The sequence below is a fragment of the Agelaius tricolor genome, unplaced genomic scaffold (genome assembly GCF_023055355.1).
Source record: "Agelaius tricolor isolate 1412-34295 unplaced genomic scaffold, bAgeTri1.0.p SCAF_12, whole genome shotgun sequence".
NCBI classification, from domain to species: domain Eukaryota; kingdom Metazoa; phylum Chordata; class Aves; order Passeriformes; family Icteridae; genus Agelaius; species Agelaius tricolor.
The window spans coordinates 3,134,868-3,143,674 of NW_027269272.1; positions in this window are offsets into that span (position 1 = coordinate 3,134,868).

The following is an 8,807-nucleotide window of genomic DNA, read 5'->3' on the forward strand; positions in this document are numbered from 1 at the left end:
ATGTCCCATGGTCCTGGGGATTTGTGCCACTGCAGGCACAGCTGCTCCCTGCCCATTCAGCCCTGCTGCTCCTCCAGCTCAGGGCTGCCTTTCTGCACACCCATCTCTTGGCAGTGTTCACCAACTTCACACAGGTACAAAGGTCCAGGTCCTTGCACCACTGCTCAGGAGCACCACATTCCACTATGGAATGCAAGGAAGGCAGCTTGGAAACCATTCCTTTGCACTGCCAGGGGCAGAGGGAGCTTACAGAGGAAAAGCCATGAGGGGTTGCTTGGGAGAGCCACAGTAATCCTCTCCCATCTCCACTCTTGGGTTTTGACAGCCCTACCTCTCTGTTCCTTATATCAAGGAGGTATCTGCCACAACAATTTGCCTTCTTACTGTGTGTTTAGTTGAGATTCAAATAGCTCTGACTTTTTTCCTAGGCTGTTTCATCTGTTAATTCTCACAACATTATTTTCCCCCACTGTGCAGACCAGCCCAGGCACCCTCCCTGGCTCAGGCTGTGTAATGGATGGATGGAAGCACAGTCTGCCTGCTGCTCACCTGGGCTCCCAAACCCACCTGCTCCCCTGCAGGGCTCCTGCAAGGAGACAAAATGTCCAACAGATTCCCCAGATCTCTCACAACCCTCAGTTATTTAGGGCTGATAGTCTTGCACTGAGCATGGAATTTCAAATGTTATGCTAACAGTTTTAGCTACATCCAACATGTGATTCATTTACAGCCTAAACAGAGTTTTACAGGAATTATGACAGAGCATAAAATAAGCCAGTGATAACCCTCATTTTTCCCTTTTTTTCTTTGCCTAGATTGAAATCTAGTATAAAGGGCAAGTGATGACAAATCTGGTATTTAAAAGAGCCAGTTATAGTTTAGTGGGCAGTAACAACTAGATGGTAACAAAAGTCTTGTCCTCCTGCAGTCTTCACCACTTCCAGAGTGAACAGCTTTCTGTCCATGTAGAAAGGGGCAAAGGGCAACACTACCCTTTCCAGTTAGCCACTGAAGGACTAAGGACTGGGAAGGATGCTCTGTAACTGCATGGGAAAGCTGGAAAATATTTCCATTTACTCCTATTTGGCTTTGCTTTTTTAGAGAGCCAGGGCCATGGGTGGGAAGAGATTATCTGGCCAGAGGAGGTGAGTGCCACTGTCAGCAGTTCATGGCTGGACATGGAGGAAGTGTTTGGGTGATGTAGAAGGAATGACAGGATGTTACTGGCAGGGGAACACTGGACTTTGTTGTCATTGAAGATTTTTCATTGTCTGGGCTGACAAAGGTGCCTGTGGGTTTTTGTGGTTTGCTTTCACTGAAGAAAAGAGGAGAAAAGTCCCAGAAATTCAAACTGTATGCACCTGAGTCAACACACCCATCCTAGGTGCCCTGAGAAGAATGGAGTGGGTGAGTGGGAAAATCTGACAACCCACAGTAAATCAGCAGTGATGGTTAAAGAGATGCATGGTGGCACTCCCTGAAAAGAAACAGGAGCTGCCCCAGCCTTTGTTCCTGTGCTTGCAGGCAGCTGACGGTGTGGGCACAGGCACGATGGCTCATCCTCCTCCTCTCTGTGAAGTCTGGCACTCCTGCCCAGAGCTGTGGGTGCCTGATTTCACTTGTGAATTGTACCAACCTGGCAGGGAAACTGCAGCACTTGCAGCAGGTGATGACACAAGGCACGGTATGGAAGCATCAGGCTTCACTTTGGAGCAGATAATTGGTGTGCATACCTTAGTTCCTCTCCCTGTGCATTGACAGGAGAGGTGAAAGTTGGAGTTTGTGGGGTTACCTGCTTCAGCAGGGCATCTCCTGCAGCTCCTGAGCTCCCTGGGAAATGCTGAGACCCAGCTGAGTTTGTGCCCTATAGGAATGTGTCCCCTGTTGAGGGAGTGATAAAATTGGCCTTTGTCCCCTTAAAAAGGAGAGAAGCCCAGAAGTTTCTCTCCTCAAGGGTAAAAAGACACCTCATAGGACCTGGGGGACTTCACCTCAAACTTAAGGATGGCCAATTGGACAGGAGCCAAAAAGTCCTGCCTAAGCAATTTACTAGAAAAAGAAGAGAACAAAGAAACTAATGGCTTTTGTGAGGTGTATTACCAGGAGAAAGAACCTCTTACACCTGCATTGGTTTTTGCCTGCAAAGAGTTTGTTATTTTGCCTTTTATTAAACCTTTTTGTTTCCAACAGTGCAACAGAAGCCATCCTGCTGATTTTATGCCTCCAAAGGTAGCTGAGCTATCTTGGGTGAGTAATGGACCTCCAAGAGCTTATGAGACCTGGCTTGAGGAGGCAACTATTACTGTGCCCCACTCCAGAAGGAGCTACAGATCCTTTCTGAAGACAGAACTTGAAAGGAAGAGGATGTGCTTAATTCTAGCTTGGTTTTGGAAGTGCAGATGAAGGTGAAAGTGTGTCTCTCTCAGCTCTAATCAAACTGCTGCTTCTCCTTTGGACCTCAGCTCAGTGAGCTGCTAAACAGCCTTGCCTTGTGAAAGCTCTGGAAAGTGGCCTCGATGCACAGGAGCACTGGAGGGGATCTGCTGTCTAATGCTCAGATCCTGTCATGCACAACTTCTGGGCTGTTGTGGCAGTGGTGTGCAAGGCTTCTTTCAGGGGATTGTTCTAGAAGGTTGCTAACATAGCACCCTCCCAGGGTCTGCACTGAGAGGGGAAGGAGCCCTTCCAGGGGCCAGCCTTGGCACCTCTCATCTTCCACCCAAGTCCTGTGAAATCCTTCCCTCTGTAGGGAAATCCTTCCCTCTGTAGGTAGGTGGCTCCTGCTGCTCCTCATCCTCCGGGATGTCACCTCTGCAGGGATTTGTCTCCAAGTTTTGCAAGGGTTTGCATCTGTGTGTTCATTTGGTTACAGTTAGCTTGTAGCTTCATGTGTGCTAAAGGGAGCAGTTAATTTAAATTGCATCTTTTGACAGCCAGCTGGATGTGAAGCTTAGTGCTCTACCACTAACTTGTGTTTGGTGTACAATGAAGAAGACTGATTTAGGGAGAAAAATTAAGCAATGAGTATTTGAAAAAATGAAAAACTCCTCAGTTCAAGATATGTTTTAGGAAGATACATGGATGTTTGCAAAAGCAGAATGGAAGATGAGCAGGGAAAATCAGGCATGAGAGATAGTTTGAAAAAGTGTTTGTTTAATGCAGTTTGTTCCAAAGAAGTCTCTTAAAGCCAGAGAAGGGCAGGAGCAGAGGGAGTGGACTGAAAGTGGTTTGGAGTGAGTGACTTCTGGCAGAAGTTGGATCTCTTGGAGCAGAAACAGACATTTCCCAAACCCCAGTGAGCTTGGCTTGCTGTTTCCATCCAGGTCTGAGTGTGCTGCTGGTTTTGGATGTCAGTGTGCATGGAAAGCTGTGCCTATGGGAACAAAACCAACTTGGAATGTCTTTATTTCCATTCCTGCAAATACCTTGCAGTGTTTTTCCTGCCTGGCCCTGGCATCCTTTACAAAAACAACAGCGAGGTGCTTCCATGGCCAGCACTGGTTCCAACCTGAGACAAACAAAAGGGTCCTTGTAACAAGGGGATTAAATCTGCCAAACTTTGCTAATCCTGCTCCAGGACAGCTCTGCTGGGGTTATCTCCTGTTCCAACCCCCAGCAGTTCACACAGAGCCCTCCATGGGTGCTTGCCTTGTACCACTCTGGTGATGCTGAATTATTGTATTTGCTGGGAATGTCCCAATGAAGGCAGGAATGATGCAGCTGACTGACTCCATGTTCTCAGAAGGGTAATTTATTACTTTATGATACTATATTATATTAAAGAATATTATATTATACTAAAGAATACAGAAAGGATACTTACAGAATGCTAAAAAGATAATAATGAAAACTCCTGACTCTTTCCAGAGTCCTGACACAGCTTGGCCCTGATTGGCCAAAGAGTGAAAACAACTCCCAGCAGAATCCAATGGAACAATCACCTGTGGGTAACCAATCTCCAAACACATTCCACACCAGCACAACACAGGAGAAGCAAATGAGATCAGAATTGTTTTCCTTTTCTCTGAGGCCTCTCAGCTTCCCAGGAGAGAAATCCTGGGTGAAGAGATTTTATCAGAGACTGTGAATGCCACACTGAAATGCCCTGGGTCGTTTCAGGTCTATAAATGTGACTTGCCAAAATGGGGAATAGCTGAGGCTTTCTCTGGGAGTTAAAGACAAATGAAAGGCAGGTGGAATTATGGTGGAAGTGATACCAGCATTTGCAGTGCTCATTTCATTTCCCAAAAGAAAATAAAAATGACTAATATGTGTGAAAGTAGGCTGTATTTCATTAAAAGCCAGTTTCAGGTATATCCAGCAGCATTAAAATAGGAAAACAGAATTGCAGGCTCAGTGTGTAGTTTGTATATTACAAAATCACTGTTATTTCTGGTGCCTGAAGTATTACATAAACACTAATTTTAACAAGTATACAGAGAGGGAACTTCCTTAGTTTTCTCCTGCTCAGCTGAGTGTTCCACACCCATTCAGAAAAGCCAAATGGCTGCATTATCACATAAAATACTCCCAAAAAACGGAAGCTGATCTTTAACTGGGATAAGGCACTGAAGTGTCCTCCCATCAAGGAAGCTATATATCATTTTCATGAATTGAGAATCTGTCTCCCCTCTCAGCTGCCTGTTTTATCCATGGCTATCTTCACAGACATTATCCTACTTGATTCTTTCTTGATTTACCAAAGATACATTAAAGGCACACAGTCCTTAAGTAAGTATGTGGGAGGGGGCATTTTCACTGGAATTTAGGAAAAAGGCTGAGTAAATGGTTAAGGCTGGACCTCCAGTGCCTGGGACAAAGTGCAGAGCAGTTTCTTGCTAGGGGAACAGGGTTTTATAGGGAATTTGGAAGATGCTGTCTTGTCCCAGGTGCCAGTTTAAGGCTGTTTTTACGGGATGTGTGAACCAGGACTGAAGCCAAAGAATTTATGAGAAACAACAAAAAAATTGTTTTGTTAAAACTGAGATGTTCAAAGCAGTTTTGACAAGAAGCAATTTAATCTTGTTGAACTGTCATGGCAGATAATTTGACTCTGACCAAGCTAGTTGTGACCCATAGGTTAGATAAACTCTTTTCTTATTTTTAATAAGAGTTATCATTTGCATAAATAAGATATGCAGTCTCTTATTTGTTTTTCTTTCCTGCTTCCAGTTCTAGACCTTGTTTGTGTAGGGAGATTGGTGAGTGACTGAGACAATGAGATGCACATTTGGCTTTGGCACAAGGTAAATGTGTGGGTAAGTTGTGTATCCTGGCAGCAGCCTGAGCTCCTGTGTCCAGCTGGGTTCTGGAGGTGCTGTAAATGCCCCATCATGTCCAAACCACTGCAGCCTTGCTGAGCTGGCTTTGAGGGCTGAGCTCTCTGAGACAGCCTGAGCTGGCTTTGAGCTCACCCCACAGCTGAGCTGGTGCCTCTGAGCTTCTCTGCTGATCTTGTGTGGAGGTCTGAGGTGTCCCAGGGTGGGCACAGGGCCTCCTGCTCTGGGTCCTTCCACCCCCAGATGGAGGTGACACTGCTGTAGCTGGCAGTGGTGCTTTGCACTCTGCCATCTGACTGCCCTACTGGTGAGGGATGCAAAAGAAGAGCCCTAAAATGGATATGTTTGCCTAAACTGAGCCCACACAGTCATTGCTGGATGGATTTGTCACTGCTGGGACACTGGGGTGAGGTGGGGGGCTCTGGGCAGTCCTGCCCTGCAGCAATGCCAACCTCTGTGTTTGTCACTAGCATGCAACTCAGAAACTTTCCCTGGTGACAGAGCAATGGAACCATCTCCTCCCTGCTGTGTCCTCCAAGGAAGGAGGGAGGTTCTGCAGAGGGCAATGCAAACCAAGGCAGAATAAGTGAGTGTCAGTGGCTCTGGGGGGACACCTGGCTGGAAGCTGGGCTTTGGTGAGGCTGTGCTGCTCCAGGCTTCATGGTGAGAGTTTCATCCCTGTCCCTGGCCTGATGCCTTCCTGCCTCTAAACACCCAAACCTGTGCCCTGAAGGAATTCTGATTGACTCCAGCTTAACTGTACACTTTTAGTTAATAAAGAAATATAATGATGGTGCTATAATGCAGCACTGTCATATATGGCAGAGAATGGAAAAAATAGCAAATGAGTAGCCCTGGTGGTATGTGTGAACAAGGAAGTGGTGTGTCAAGAAATCAGCTATTTTTACCACTGTTTGCCATAAAATGAACAGTGCAGGAAATAGTTTTAAGCTTGGTTAATCTTCAGTTCTCTTGAATAACTATTAATATTAAAACAAAGCTTGTGTTGCAATGGCCACGCTGGCACCCAGATTCCTGCTCCATGGACCAGCTGTGTCCCCTCACTGCACCTTCCCCTGCCCCAGAAATTCTCCAAGGGCTGGAAAGGGGCAGTGATGGCTGTGGGTTTGTCCTTTATGAAACCTCTGTGCTTCTTTCTGCAAGCCTTGTGCACCTGTGGTGTGATCCCATCCCTGTTCTCTATCCACCCCTTCCTGGGAGCAGATGGTTTCTGTAGAGCTGTGCTTGATATTTCCATAGCCTCAGCACGACATGGGTGCTTTTATTCACTAATCTGCCAGTGTAAGCAGTAAAGCATCTTTGGAAAAGCTGATACACAGATTAAAAGCAGCTGAGCTATCCCATCACCTGAAGTCATGCTTTGTTTTTCTGCAAAGTGAGATTTGTCAGCAGGCTCAAATTCCCTCTGTGCCCAGCTGTCACTGTGTATGTAGGGGGGATTCTTACAGGGGAGCTGCTTGGAGAAAAAACAATAAACACAGCAAAGTTCAGCCTTGTGCTTTGCTGCAGCTGAGGGTGTAAGGCAGCAAGAAGCTCATTGAGGGTGAGGAGAGGGATGCAGCCACGAAGGAATTTTACAGAACCGAGGAGGAGACAGCAGCATTGTACCAAGTGTGTGTGGGAGCTGAGCACCACGCTGCTTTCAGCACAAGGACACTCCAAGGGCAGAGTTTTTGCATCCCTGGTACAAATGGAGGTGGATACAGCTGGTTTTGTGCCAAGTGTTTTGTTACAAAATCCCTGGACTGCAAAGTTGAGCTTAATCCCTCCCAACTCCTCAAAGCCCTTGGGAACACCTGGTATCTTGCTTGAGGTTTTCAGTTGTGATGAAGTTGCACTTCAAAGCTCTTCCATGGATCAGCAAACGCCAGAAACACTTTACATTTTCCTTTCAAGCAGGAATGAGCCTCCAGTGACTGCTCAGTGCAAGCCTGAGAATTGCAGTGCTTATGAAAACACGCAGAGTTGGTGACATCTGTCTGACCTGGTCAAGTTAAAAATTTCCTCTCTGTTTGTTTGCTAATGGACCTTTTGCTTTGATTCATAAAGATAATGATCTGGCAGAACTGAGTGCAGTGTTTCCAGGAACACAGCTCTGAAAAACAGCTCTTCCTTTCTAGTCAGAAGGTGATTATTCTACCAAGAGCAGCACTTGACACTTGTTCATGGCCAAACAATTACAAAACTTACTAATCCTCAGGGAAATGGCAGGTTGGGTGAGAATGGGAAAAGTTGTGCAATCGATTTCAGGAAATTCTATTTAATAAACAAAACAAAAGCCCCAGACCGACCTTCCCAGCAGCATATGGTAAATATGGCAAAGCACTTGACAGGCACCTTCCCACTCGGCAGTCATGAGTGGCCTGAGTCAATGGGATTTTGCTGCATTATAAATATTTTAAGCTCCTTTACTGAACCAACTCACAGGCACACATAAGAAATCCTGCAATGCCCCAGCAACTTTGCATCTGCAGATGTCACCAGGTCCTTGCCTGGTGCACTACTGGAGCATCTCCCTGGGGTTTTTGGGTGAGGAGCCTGCAGGGAGGGGCTTGGTGCTGCAGGGCTGGAATCCTTCCCCCTGTGCCAGAGCTCTGCAAACTCAGTGGGAATTGAGCTCTGGGTGCACTCCTGGGACCCTGCTGGCTCTCCAGGGGATGTGGATGTGTACACAGCAGGGGAAAAAGCACAAAACTGCAGAGTGAAGCACAAAACTGCAGAGTGAAGCAGGGCTGTGTGAGCAAGAGTGGCAGCAAGGGGCATTCCTGGCTTTTCCAGTATTGGAAAAAATACTGGAAAATTAATAACCAAAAATGTTATACTTTGATGTTGGTGTAATGTTAGTGTTTTTATGAAAAGATATTTTTTTAAATGTTTGTTGTGGTTAGAAGTAAAATAGGTTTTAGTTTAGAAATAAAGGAAAGAACTTTATTAAATTATAATGTGAAAAAAGGAATATACACAACTTAGAATGAAATTTTTAAAATATTTTTTAAAAAATTTACTATTACACAAAATAGAAGCATTCCTGGCTTTTCCAGTATTGGAAAAAATACTGGAAAAATAATAACCAAAAATGTTATGGTTTGATTTTGGTGTAATGTTAGTGTTTTTATGAAAAGATATTTTTTTAAATGTTTGTTGTGGTTAGAAGTAAAATAGGTTTTAGTTTAGAAATAAAGGAAAGAACTTTATTAAATTATAATGTGAAAAAAGGAATATACACAACTTAGAATGAAGTTTTTAAAATATTTAAAAAAAAATTTACTATTACACAAAATAGAAGCATTCCTGGCTTTTCCAGTATTGGAAAAAATACTGGAAAATTGATAATCAAAAATGTTATAGTTTGATGTTGGTGTAATGTTAGTGTTTTTATGAAAATATATTTTTTTAAATGTTTGTTGTGAGATGTGATTAGAAGTAAAATAGGTTTTAGTTTAGAAATAAAGGAAAGAACTTTATTAACTTATGATAGGAAAAAAGGAATATACACAACTTAGAATG